The 12,143-nt window shown below is 40.7% G+C and overlaps 1 protein-coding gene across 10 annotated transcripts in view; it reads left to right on the top strand.

Moving 5' to 3' along the window:
• The window catches only part of SGCD (sarcoglycan delta), a 525,277-nt gene that overhangs the window by 255,611 nt on the left and 257,523 nt on the right, over window positions 1-12,143 (top strand). For 4 of the 10 annotated variants that reach the window (XM_061343988.1, XM_061343977.1, XM_061343989.1 and 1 more), the window contains exon 2: window positions 10,186-10,249. The exons of 5 other annotated variants lie outside the window; for them this stretch is intronic. The gene's annotated coding sequence lies outside the window, so the exon portion shown is untranslated. Of the gene's footprint in view, window positions 1-1,285; window positions 1,424-10,185; window positions 10,250-12,143 lie in introns of those variants that run through there. One more of the 10 variants, XM_061343982.1, reaches the window with a different exon arrangement.

Raw genomic sequence — 12,143 nt, 5'->3', positions numbered from 1 at the left:
TATTTATGTATCAGCTGCTGGTAGTCCCTGCCTTGCCTAGCAAATCTTGGATGTTAGATGTCCATAATAATAATCAGATTAGCATTATGAGCAGCATTAATCGATCCCATAGGAGTAACAGGCTCTGTAGGGCTTATTTCCCCTCCATACAGTGTTGCTTGTCCACTGGTGGCACTGGCATGATTTGGAATGACCTTGGCTGTGAGGTATTTTCAAGTGCCAAGAGTTTGCTGCTGAAAAGCTAAATAAACCCAGTTAATATTACTGTAGCAACAGAGATGAGCACGGGGAATATGTGATACTTGACCTGATTGCTCGCTGTCTGGGTTTCATCACTGGTCTAGGAGACAGTGTCATCTCTGGAAAGGGAATGTGATCCCCTTAATGCAGTTATAACGCCTTCCTTTAATAGCAGCTGTGTAAGGAAAAAGTTTTTATTACCTCCACATTTGCATCAAGAGGGCAACGTCCTGTTCTGTAAGGCTGGGTGACTGTGACCAAGCTTCTCAAAACCTGTGTTGCTGCAGGCAGGGTTTTATTTATTACTAGGGGATCTCTAACACCTCAAACACTACTGTTCTGTTTCATTATTAAAGAACAGAGTTTTCAGCTTGGGTTTTAAATAGGTGGTTTTAAGTCTGCAACTTCTCATCTGAAAGATGCGGTGAGTAGCACTTCCTGCTTTCTGAATTAGTATTTCATCTGTGGGAAGTGTATGTCCCAATTGAAGTTTGTCTTCAGAAGCTTCTAATTAGGACAGAATGATCTGATTTTTCAGGAGGTACCTTTTGGGTTTCCTGAAATAACAAGACAGATGAAGAGCAGGTATCACAGGTTACTGTCATCTTTGCAACTGTCAAAAGTGTTTTGGTGGTAAGTGAACCCATGCATTTGAATAAATAAATATTTTTTTACTTAATTCATAGTGTTTGTGCCAGAAAGACCTGCCAAGTTTGAGCTCTAATGACTGAGTTTGTTTGTTTGTTTGCAATAGCATGAGTATATTCAGAAAAACTGAGTGATGTTTTAAGCAACCTCCCTGCAGGATGTGGAGCCATTTAGGTGTTATTTTCTGTATAACTTTATACAACAAAGTAGGAGCGAGGAAACAGGAGAGCAAAGTGTAAAGTGGCTTCTCAGGGGGTAATGATATAGTATGCATTACAGAGAAAAGCAGGCAGGTGTTTCAAATCACTGGAGCCAGTCTAGGATGTGTGAATAAAGACAAGAATTGCCCTGTTTCTGGTATTCTGTCACAGCTAAAAGGCTGTTCATGTTAGCTCACAGATAGTGTTTTATTTGGTAACTGAGCTTTTGTGATCCCAAATTCTGGGTGCAGAAGTGAGACCTTACAATTGATGGTTGAATTTCCAAGAGAGCTCCTGAAAGTGCTGTGGAGGAGGATAGGCTCTCAGCTCTGAAGGTTGGTGCTTGGTTCTGTGAAACGCCAGAAACTGTGCCAGAAACTTCTGGACAGACTTACATAGGCAATACTTCTGTCTTTTAATCTCCTTTCCAACGAGAAAAGCTTTGGATTTGTAGGAGGATTCCGCTCTTTGGATTGTAAGAGAATTCATCTTCCAAAATATCCTGGTTAACATTTGGAGACACCTTGGACCATCTTATCCCAGCAGATTTACATCAATAAGAGATTTCTGGAGACTTGGGTCTTGAATCAGTGATGTATCAGGTGCTGGATGCAGCACTTCAAAATCTAGGGCTGTTGAGTGGTGTGTGTCTGCAGGCTTGTCTATGTGACCATGATGTGGTTACTGGGGTCCTGTATGTGACACTGGGCTCTGGCTTCCTTTGAAGATAGTCTATAAAAGTGAGGAAGAATTTCAAATCAAAGCAGCATATGTGAGCCTTTGCCCATGTGAATTCATGGTTGTTCTCTGGCACCGAGATCCTCTGTATCAGAAGAGGGGAATTATTAGTGCAAGATATACCGGGTAGAAACACAGAGACTTCTTGTTTCTCTCTGAAGTCACCTTGCTGAGCTTTCAGGCTGGTATATTGGCAGCTGAGCAAAAGGCTGTTTATTCTTCATAACTCTCAGAACAGTCTGGAACAGCTTCCAAACAAATCAGTGGCTTGTTCCCCAAAAAGCTAGTCAGAAACTTTTACTGCATCTGTCAGTCATTTCTCTTGATTTTATGGGTCAGCTCTGAGGAGCCAGGGCAATTAGAGCATCATGTGTAGTCTGCAGGCGAGCTTTATGGCTCTGCCAGTGGAATGCAGATTTTGCTTATAAAGTCCTAAATTATTATGTGTATACTTGTAAAGATCTTGTTTCTTTAGCAAAGCCACTTGCCTCGTCTTGAAATTGCCAAAAGAGAATCCTTCTTCTCTTCTTGCTTTCCCCATGTCCTCCAAAATGTCATAAATCACATCCTTTTTCCTCACTCTCCCAAAATGTAGTTTTCATTTCAATGAAAACTATAAAATCGCAGGTAACCTCTTTTCCTCATCTTTCCTTTTGCAAAACAATTTAATGTAATTGCAGTCTGTGGGATTTGTTAATCCTTGCAGGATGAAGGGTGTGCAATTCCTTCTGCTTGTCCTTCCCTAGAAATCCACTTGCACATTGCCTTTTTGTGCAGTGTATCTGCTGTAGCAGATACTTTCTCCCTGTTGGTGTTGATAGGGCTTTTCATCTGTCTATTACCATCGAAAGCTATAAAATAATGAAAAGAGGAGGATGAGGATCCTGCTTTAACTTTTCTTGCAGGGATAAGTTAGACATGTTTCATGCGTTGTGGAGAAGATGCTCCGGAAGGTGCAATGTGTTATTGTTGCTGTTTTAATAAAGCCATGGGGAGCCTGATGCAGACAGAAAGGTGTTGCTTTTTAGTACTGATCCTTCCGATATCATGCTCCCTAAGATCTGCATTTTCCAGTCTCCAGCTTCCATTGCATTTAAAGAAGTATTCCCCTTTTGGGGGGAGGAAGGGGATGACTGTGGTTGTAAGAAAAAAGTGCCCAATTTTGGCACTTACCCAACTTTTTCCTCTTTGGCTTTTAAGTCCCTTGTTTATGGAAATAGTTTTTCCTTGTAGTCTCCTTTTTCCTCCGGAAGATAAACCTGCAGATTAAGTAATGTTACCCAGGGGAGCTCTTGTGATGGTTATTGGCTTCCTTTGAAATACTGAACTGTTCTCAGTTTCACAGACTGTAATAATGCTGGCAAGTAGGGATGTGGGGATATAAATTTGTGCAATAGTATCTATTCAACCACTCTTCAGAGATTATTATTTTTAATTCCTCACACTTGGGTCTTAAGAAAAATGCTAAAATCTTTTCAGTGTGAAAGGGACTATGAACAAATAGGTGGTATTAGAGAGCAGCAAAATATGAAATGCTATAGTTCCTCCTTGTACGGTCTTCCCAGCAGCTTTATAACACAGGTCAGATCTGCTATTTCTATTCAGCTATGAATATCCATCTGGGAGCAAAGGCAACATGTAAGATTCATTTATGTAGCTGGAAGTCAGAATGCTAATTTAAAATTTGAAATCACTTTCAGGGTATAATTTATGAATGTCTTTATTAGCTCAGTGAGGAGAACCTGTAAGAGCAAACCAGATTGCTGATGCTGTGCTTTAACTTAGTTAAAAGGAGTTTATGTGAAAATAACCTACAAGAAAAAATATATTATGTGCATGATTCAGTAATTCACAGTGACAATGCACTTATCTACTAGCATAGGTTTCATCTTGGGGGAAAAGAAAATTGCAGCTAGTTTGTGACAGAAATGTGATTGTTGAGGTGAAGGAATGAATAACACGGACAAGAAGGAATTATTCATTCCAGGAATGTGTATTGCTCTTTTCAATTGCATTTTTTGTTCAGTTGTGTTCTGATGCTTCACCCTTTTAAAAATCCCTGTGTGAGTGGGCTTTACCTCTTAGAAGAGATTAACAATTCTTCTTCATACAAAAAATGCATCTGACTTACGGGGGTTTCTCACTGTAACAGTTCTTTCTACCAGACAGGCTCTTTTTATGTTCTTCTCCTATGGGATAAAGCATTCACAAAGGTTAAATATGACTGTTCATACCACTGTTTTTGTCCTAATTCCAAAGTAGCCATAAGATTGAGAATTCTTTCACTGCTCTGGTCTGCTTGCCTTTGCCTCCATCGCGGCGTTTCTGTTGCGCAGTTGTAAATCAGCACATTGCATCCTGTTTGCAGATAAAATTGTAACGAAAACCTTTAAGTTATTGGGGTTGTCCAACAGAAAGAAATGGATTGTTCTTAGTTCAAAGAAGAGAAGAGTGCTTTATGGAACCTGGGATCACAAGTTACTTTTAAATATCTTGAATCAGGTACTTTAAAAAAGCAGCAGAAAAAAATACTGAATTACCTGTTTCATTGAAATCTTTGAAGTGTAGGTCACCTGCTCTAAGCTTCCATGGTCTAGATGTGTAACACATGTGTGCTATTTTATGTTCACGAAGAATTATTGGTCAGGGAGAGAATCAAAGACGAGTCTGTTTCACTTGACCATAGAGAAGAGAACACTTGTATGATGTCCCAGCCTCCCTTTGGAAGGCTGTGTATTAATGTGGGTTTGAGGAAGAGAGAAGCGAATGACTTAACCTTGGGAAAAAACACTTGCCCTGAAAAAAAGCTCAGTAGATGCTATCAGCTATATTACACTTACAACCTCTCCAGATGTTTGTGGAAATGTAAGTGGATTTAAGTATCCTTAGGAAACGTGTGGTTGATGGAATCGGCTAGATTCAGGGATAGGCATGCATCTTTCTGCAGCCTGTTTTAGAACTTGATTAATAGCTTTCTTGCCTTCTGTCCTTGCTCGCATTAAAACTTCTGAAATTGTTGGGAAGCAAGTGGCAATTTTTGTTTGAACTTTATTGCTTTGATGCTGACTATGAACAGTTTTAAATCTACTCCATTTCAGCAGCGTAGTGAAGGGTACAGGTTGGTCAGGAAGGATTCTGAACTTGTTAGAAACAAATGTGAATTAAATCTACTTTTTTTTTTTTTTTCCTTGAATCTTGCAGTTTTGTTTCTGCTTACGAGGGTTCTGTCATACCAGTTGCTGCATGGTAAATTATTACTAAATGTTAGGTGGTAGTGGTGATTATTTCAAAGATAGGGTGATCTAGAAGAGACAGCTTGCGCAGGAAAAGCAGTCAGTCATATTAACAAAACTGGCAATAAATGCCACAAAACATCATCATCATTTTATACCCCTTTTGGTCATGCTGTTGAGCTAGATGAACTATGTCCTTGTTTATGTTTCAGAGAAGAAATCTGAAATATAGTCACTTCAGGGGAAAATGCAAGTGCCTTGATTTATTGATGTTATTTTATCAATTTTGCACAGGTTTTGCGGGGAGGAGGGAAGGAAGGAAGATGAGCAATTTCAGATGAGGATAGGCAGAAATGTTCACAAATGCCTGTCACACCCCAAAAGCAGTAATCAAATTACTGCTGCGAAGCAAAATGATATAATTGATTATGAAACTTGAAATCAGTGCCTAGAGCACTGGGAAAGCTGATAGTGTGAGCCAGTGTATTTTAAAAGAAGAGTGTGTTCAAGTCTATTAAATATGTTTTTAAGGAGAAGCAATCTGCAGAAGGATACGGTATCAGTAATTTACGGGCATGAACAGACTGCTACATCAGTGATTTATAGTGTCAGGTGGGGCTGTTAACATGACTGGAGTTCAGAGTTTAATTCACTTCCCTCTTTAAGAGAGGAGAATTACCTCCTCTAAAGACTCATATTGAGTTGTGTGTGAGGACCCTTCTGGGTTAAGCTGGAGGGACCATTTTAGAGCTATCAGAGAGGAGGTGGGCATTGCATGTTCCTGTTTCTTAGACAAATACTATCCATGATCATATTTTTATTTACTTTTTGGGTTTTTTTTAATCCCTTGAAGGAAGAAACTATCTAACAGAGGTACTTCAGTAACTGGGTGACTTCTATTTCCAATATTATCAGTCTGTCACCAGCTCTCCTTTTACATGCACCCCGGTAGCAAAAACCCCAGAACTTGTGTGGGACGAGCACCTTTCTTTAAAACACTAGCAGGTGGAATGAATTGTAATGGTGCTCTCAGAGTAGGATTTCTAATGTCATTTGGATGTTTCAGTTGCTGTAGAGGAGGCTGGTTTTGAGTTCAGTATCAACTAGTTAAGATACCAGCTGCCGACAAAACCAGTTCCAGTCAGTAGGCATTTGCTTTAGGCCTTTTCTCCTAGATCTTTTGAGTTGGCATGCCTCTGCAGTCTCTGAAAGTAATTGATATTACCAGAGTATCTTAGCAACATTTATCAACATGAGAAAGCAAACTCAGCAAAACCTATGGGAGCAATTCATAAAGTTCGTGGAAGACAGGTAAGATGTGGGTTAGCAACTTGAGATGGTGATTGAGGTGCAAGTCACAATTCTGTGGCTGCAGTCCATCATGGGAACAGGAGGACAAGGTTGCTGGTGGCACTCCATTGGAGCAGCATCAACTTGCAGTCCCCATGCATCACATCTGCCTGGGCAGAGCAAGCAGGAGCAGGTCTGGTTCTGTCTTGGCTGGACCCAGGACATGCTTTGGGTGAGTGGCAGGAGGCACAATATGGGCTGGTGGCAGGAGGTGTAGAAGGTTCTGTCTGAACCTCCCTGGGAGCTTCTGCCTGACTGCTGAGCCTGCTCTGGCTACTGCACAGGAGAGTCCATTCATTGCTGCACTTGGCTTGGTATGACCTATTACTGTTGCCCATCACCTGGTCCATGACCTGACAGAGCTGATGTGTATTATGACCTATGCTGGAAAATAGGAAACTGGAGCTTTAGGATAAAAATTTTGTCTGTTAAAGATATATTTTAGGTGTTTATAACCTATGAGAGCCATTCTCTTGGCGCAGCTTTGAAGTCATTTGACTTCGTAAGTCAGAAGAATGAAAAAAAAAACCCCGAAAAAGGAAAGAGCCACTCCATTCTCAGTATCAGATGACTTCTTGTGAAGATACTAAAACCGTAACCATCTCCTGAAAGTCTTCTTGTGACTGGTACGGTATCCTCTGTTCTCACTTGTATAGTTTGTCACAACTGTTAAAGTACTGCTTGCACAAAGATCCCAGGAGTTAGGGGTAGCCTCATTACCCTCCTTTATGGATGAGAAATAAAGCCCAGAGAAAATTCTGGTTTTCAGGGTTGTGGAAGCCAGAGGCTCTGAGGGAAGGGAACTAATCACCCGAGAAGCCAGACTAGAGTAGGTACAAAATGAGAGTCTCATTGCTTCCTTCATTAGGAAATCTGTTTGCAGTCCAAGCCCCAGTGACTTTAGACATTTTCAGCCCATTTCTCTAAATCTGCTTTTTGAACACAGTTTCTTTTCCCTGTTTGCCCTGCAGAGCTTCTGCTTGCTATCTCGGGCATCCTCTTTCTCAGTTTTCAATTAATCTCTCCCCACTCATCTCAGTCTGTTCCTCTGGCTGGCACAGATCTCTCCCGACAACTCTCATCTGTGGGAGGGAAGTGTGATTTAATGGGGAGGAAAGAGGAGCCGAGTGCTTATGCCTGTGAGTGATATTTGAGCTGTAGGTTTATTGCCATATACACCTCACCTTGCTTAAAACTTGCTCCAGTATCTCAGGAGATATCTCGCATCTCTTGCAGCTTCCTTTACACTTTTCTGGACTAATTCCTTGGCTCCGTCTTTGACTACTGTGGGTAGAACTTCAGGCAGACGCAGTGCTCTTGCTCTGACCTTCAATATTGCTCCCACAGCTCAAATGAAATGCCATACAAACCTTGATGCAATTTTCCATGGCTGCTGTAGGCACTGTAGGCAAAGTGTCTTATTAATGGAGGAGCCACGGGGGATTCTGATTGCGCTGTTGCTTCTGATTGTCACACTGGCTTAAAGAAAGGTTTTATGCTTGAGGTAGTCTGGCTGTATCTCCCCATGCATTTTGCTTGGGTATAAAATAATCCACACCTAGATACTTTTCTATTATAAAAGCGTTTTAGGTGAGTTTGGTATTAAAAGCTCTCTGTGTAAGATTGGTCTAAAGGAGTGATTTTTTGAAGCAGAAACCTTACTGGGAGCTGGAGGGGGAGCTGAGACTGCAAAGGGAGGGGGCAACAGAAGATGTGGGGAACTGGGTGTTGGAAAAGGAATTCCTGCTGGGAGTCTATGGTTTGAATGGAAGTCAAAAAGTACTGGTCTGGGTGTCTGGTAAGAACTGTGTGTACTAGGTGGGTTGGACATCTGCTGGGAAATGGAGAGGTGGAAACCTAGTATTGTAACAAGCAAATAGATGGGCTTTGTGTGAAAGTTGGGGAAGAAACTAAACAGTCCTCTTGATCTAACAACTGCTTGGTTTCAACACAGCCGGAGTGATTGCAAATTTCAAAGAACATTTTCCCCGAGATAAAGTTTCAGCTGGCATAAAAGCTAGCATTTGACATCTCTTTTTGTGTAATGACTATATTAACAAAAGAAGGCCTCGCTGTTGGCTGCCTTTGTAAAACAACTCCAGTGCAGTTCTTCATTCTCTTAACTCTTGTGTGTGACTTTAAGTCAGCTCAAAACTCCCACTGGAATGCAAGCAGGTCAGCTTGTGCTCACACACAGGATATTACAAAGTACTTCACATGGCTTCACAAAGGCTCTTTGCAGTTGTTCAGTTCTGTTTTAATACGCTGATGTTTGCTGCACTGCAGCATTTCACGTTCCTGTCCCATAAGCCGTGAGAGAAGTATCACACGTAGCTCCAACTGCTCAGGCATACAACCTGAGATGCTGCAGTACTATAAAGCCTATGATTATTAGGAGTTCCTTTGTAATTCACGATAAGCTTTAATTGTTGTTGCAAACACTGACTTCAGTGACTTGCTGAGGGCTAAATATTCTTACAACACTGAAAATTGACCTTGCTGGCTGGAAGGTAAAGAGTCTGTGTGTTGAACTGTCCTGTTTCTGGTTTCCCTGATGTGAGGATGGTTTTCCTCAGGCTGCTGTTTGATTTCAAAGTTGTATTATGATTCTAGCTTTTTCTAAAGTGCCAAACCACAGACTTACCTGTGCCCTCCATTTTCCCTGTGCGATGCATTCACAGTTAGTTAAACCTCACACGTTTATGGGAAGTCTGTATCACCTCTTTAAGGCTAAAGTTCACAGCTTTTCTCCAATGCTGAGAGCATCTGACAGGAAGGTTGTTTTAAACAAAATAGTGTAGGGAGTGCTGAGTAGTTTAAATAGACATTCTAATTTCTTCTGTCTCTGAAAAGAGTGCAATGGATAGGGCAGAACTGTATATAGAAGGAGCTCAGCTGTATTTTAAGCCATTCCACCAATATAGCCTGGTGGGGTGTGCATGTAGGAGGAGATTTCTAAATAAGAAACTGTGATGTGAGGAATCCTAGGAGCCATGAGGACTGTGTAAATGTTTTCTCTTTAAAAGAGAAATAAACTGCCTTCTTTACTGAGAAAACCCACTTTGCTTATGGGTATATAAACTGTGACTGGAGATGAAGCAAAGGGATGGGATTTTCATTCTGCAGACTAAGAAAAATACCAATGCAAAAGAACATTTCTGTACTGTTTTGGTTTATTTTATGATCATTTCATCCTTATCTTGTTGTCATCATTCAGATACAGCTGACTACAGGTGTAGGGAAGCGCAGCAATTTGAAACAGAGCATAAATAGAAGAATTAACATTTGTTTCATCACAGACATAGTCTGGATAGGAGAGAAAAAGGAATGTGAGATAAGTGCTAGACATTGGCTTCGTTATAATGTACATTTTGTTAATAAATATTCTTGGAAATTACTTTTTCCTTAGCACCTTACTGTAAACTGCTGATGCTATGGAGGTCATATTTACTACTGGTATAAATTGGCATAGCTGAATTAAAAGCATGATGATTTTCTATCCGCTTTGGAAGCTGCTCCAGTTGGATGAGGAAAAGTTATCTCTCTTTGTCAGACTGAAATGCAGAACTGGAGCTTTGCTCTTCTCTGCATATCGCTGTGACAGATAACAGGCCTTTAATTTGGTGGAGAAAGGCATATGAATAACAACAGCTTGAAATGAAGGCCAGTCAAATTAAAATTACAAGTTAGACACTTTGCTGCATAGTGAAAGAGAATGTAACATAAGACCAAACTGCTGGGTTGATGGTGCATTTCCTTTCTTTTGACATTTTCAGATCATGACAGAATGCCTTTCTGGGGGACTTTTGGTTGGACTGAAGCTATGAGCTTAATACAGAGGTAACTGTGGGAAACTGGCTTGTGTGACATGATCAGATTAAATGAGCTAATGATTGTTCTGGTTTTAAAAATGTCAGTTGTCCAGTGCTAGATACCTTGCTGATAATCGTGTAATATTGCAGTCCCTTTGAAAAGCAGTGAGGTGTCTTTCTGAGATGAGATACAGAGTCCTGTAAAATTTCATTTCACAATATAAGAGAAATCTTGGTTTTGTGAAAATGATGCTGTATTTGTATTACAGCTAAATTAAGAATTGTTCTTAAAATTGAGAATTATTCATCTTCATTTTTTCTGTGATGGATGGAGAATACAAAAGCAAAGTACCCATGGCTGCCAAAGGGGGACTTTTCTGAGTGATTGCACATCAGATTTCAGGAGATTTTGTAAACTCATCACAACACAGTATAAAGGAAAAGTAAAACTGAGAAACTAGATTAAAAAAAGCACGAGGGAGATCTGGGTTAATATGAATGTGATGGTGAGTTGTGTCCCAGTGTCCTATTCTGTCTCTGGATGAAGACTGCTGAAGTCATAGGAAAGTTGTGTTGACATCTGTCTCCTCGGATGTGGATGAGTGAATATTCTTTGCTGTATCTGGTGTTTGTTTGGGGAGGCCAGAAGTGCCTATGACAGATGCTTCTGCAAAAAGGAGGCATTGCAGGGTGTGTGCTCCACACATATGGTTTGCTTAAAGACATCGTTTTGGGTAATTGCTCTTGGTTTGTTCCTGAAGAATTCAAAATATTCTTCAGAAAAAGTCAGTAACAAATTGTTCCTGATGGGAAGCCAAATTTTGAAGGGAGCTGTGTTTCCTGGCTGTGAAGCCATTAGCTGTTATTAATTAATTAATTAATTTAGTTCTGTTTGTGTGCTTTTCAGCTGCGTTGAGTTGATCATCTTCATATGGTATAGAAAAGAGTATCTTGGTCATTCTTTTATAGAGCTAGCAGCCCTGTTCGTGCCCATGGACTGAAAATCTGGCTCTCCTGCAACCCTGGGCAAAACTCAGAAAATTCACATGGGGTCTACTATTACCTGTTCTTTTTACTCACTGTGCAGGCAGACCCCTCACCAGGAGAATATATGTCTGGGAAGGGACCTCCCTGGGTCACTGGGTCCATTTTCCTGCCATGATAAGCAATCACATCCTATGAGCCCTTTCATTAACTGATCAAACTCAATTTTAGAAGCACAGACACTTTTTGCCCCCTCTACTCGCACTGGAAAACTGGTATAGAACCTCATTGTCTGATTTCTAGCTTGTGTTTATTCACAGCTGGTTTGCACCCCCTTGTTTTCATGCCAACACTGCCCTTCAGTGTAAACAGGCTTTTGCCTCCTGAGTGTTTACTTTTCTGGTGTATCCATAAGCAGAAGCTATGGATCCAGCTTTCCTTTGGTCAGGCCAGCAATGATCATCCTCTTAGTCCTTTCCCCCAACCCTAGAGATAAAACTGAAATTGCCTGCATGAGAAATTCTTCTCAGCAGTTGCTAATGCTCTAAAGAGAAAAAGCTAGAGGAAACTAAAGGAGAGCTCAACTGAGAACCTTTTAAGCTTGAACTTCTGTTTCATGGTCTTTGTAAAGAACGTCATCAGCTTTTTGTTTTGTTGAAGCTGTGGCTCTTGCTGACTTTAAACAATACGAGGGTTATGGCATTTTTTCATCCTAGAGGTTCCCTGAGGAAGAAAGTCATAGGAGAGAACTGGGAATATATTTCTCATGCAATATGTGGGGGGAAACATTTGCAATGTGGCAAATACTGCTGGCTATGCTGGTGTGAGATGTCATAGTAGTCCTTGTGCATTACTCCTTGTGAATTGGGTTATAGTATTTTGGTGTGATCCAGAGGAATCTGTGCTGCCTCTTTATCACCTCTGTTAAAGAATTTACT

The sequence above is a fragment of the Neopsephotus bourkii genome, unplaced genomic scaffold, assembly GCF_033783945.1.
Source record: "Neopsephotus bourkii isolate Nb327-2 ecotype Australia unplaced genomic scaffold, CSIRO-AGI_Nbou_v1 NB_1846, whole genome shotgun sequence".
NCBI lineage: Eukaryota > Metazoa > Chordata > Aves > Psittaciformes > Psittacidae > Neopsephotus > Neopsephotus bourkii.
This window is presented reverse-complemented; position numbering and strand designations above follow the sequence as displayed.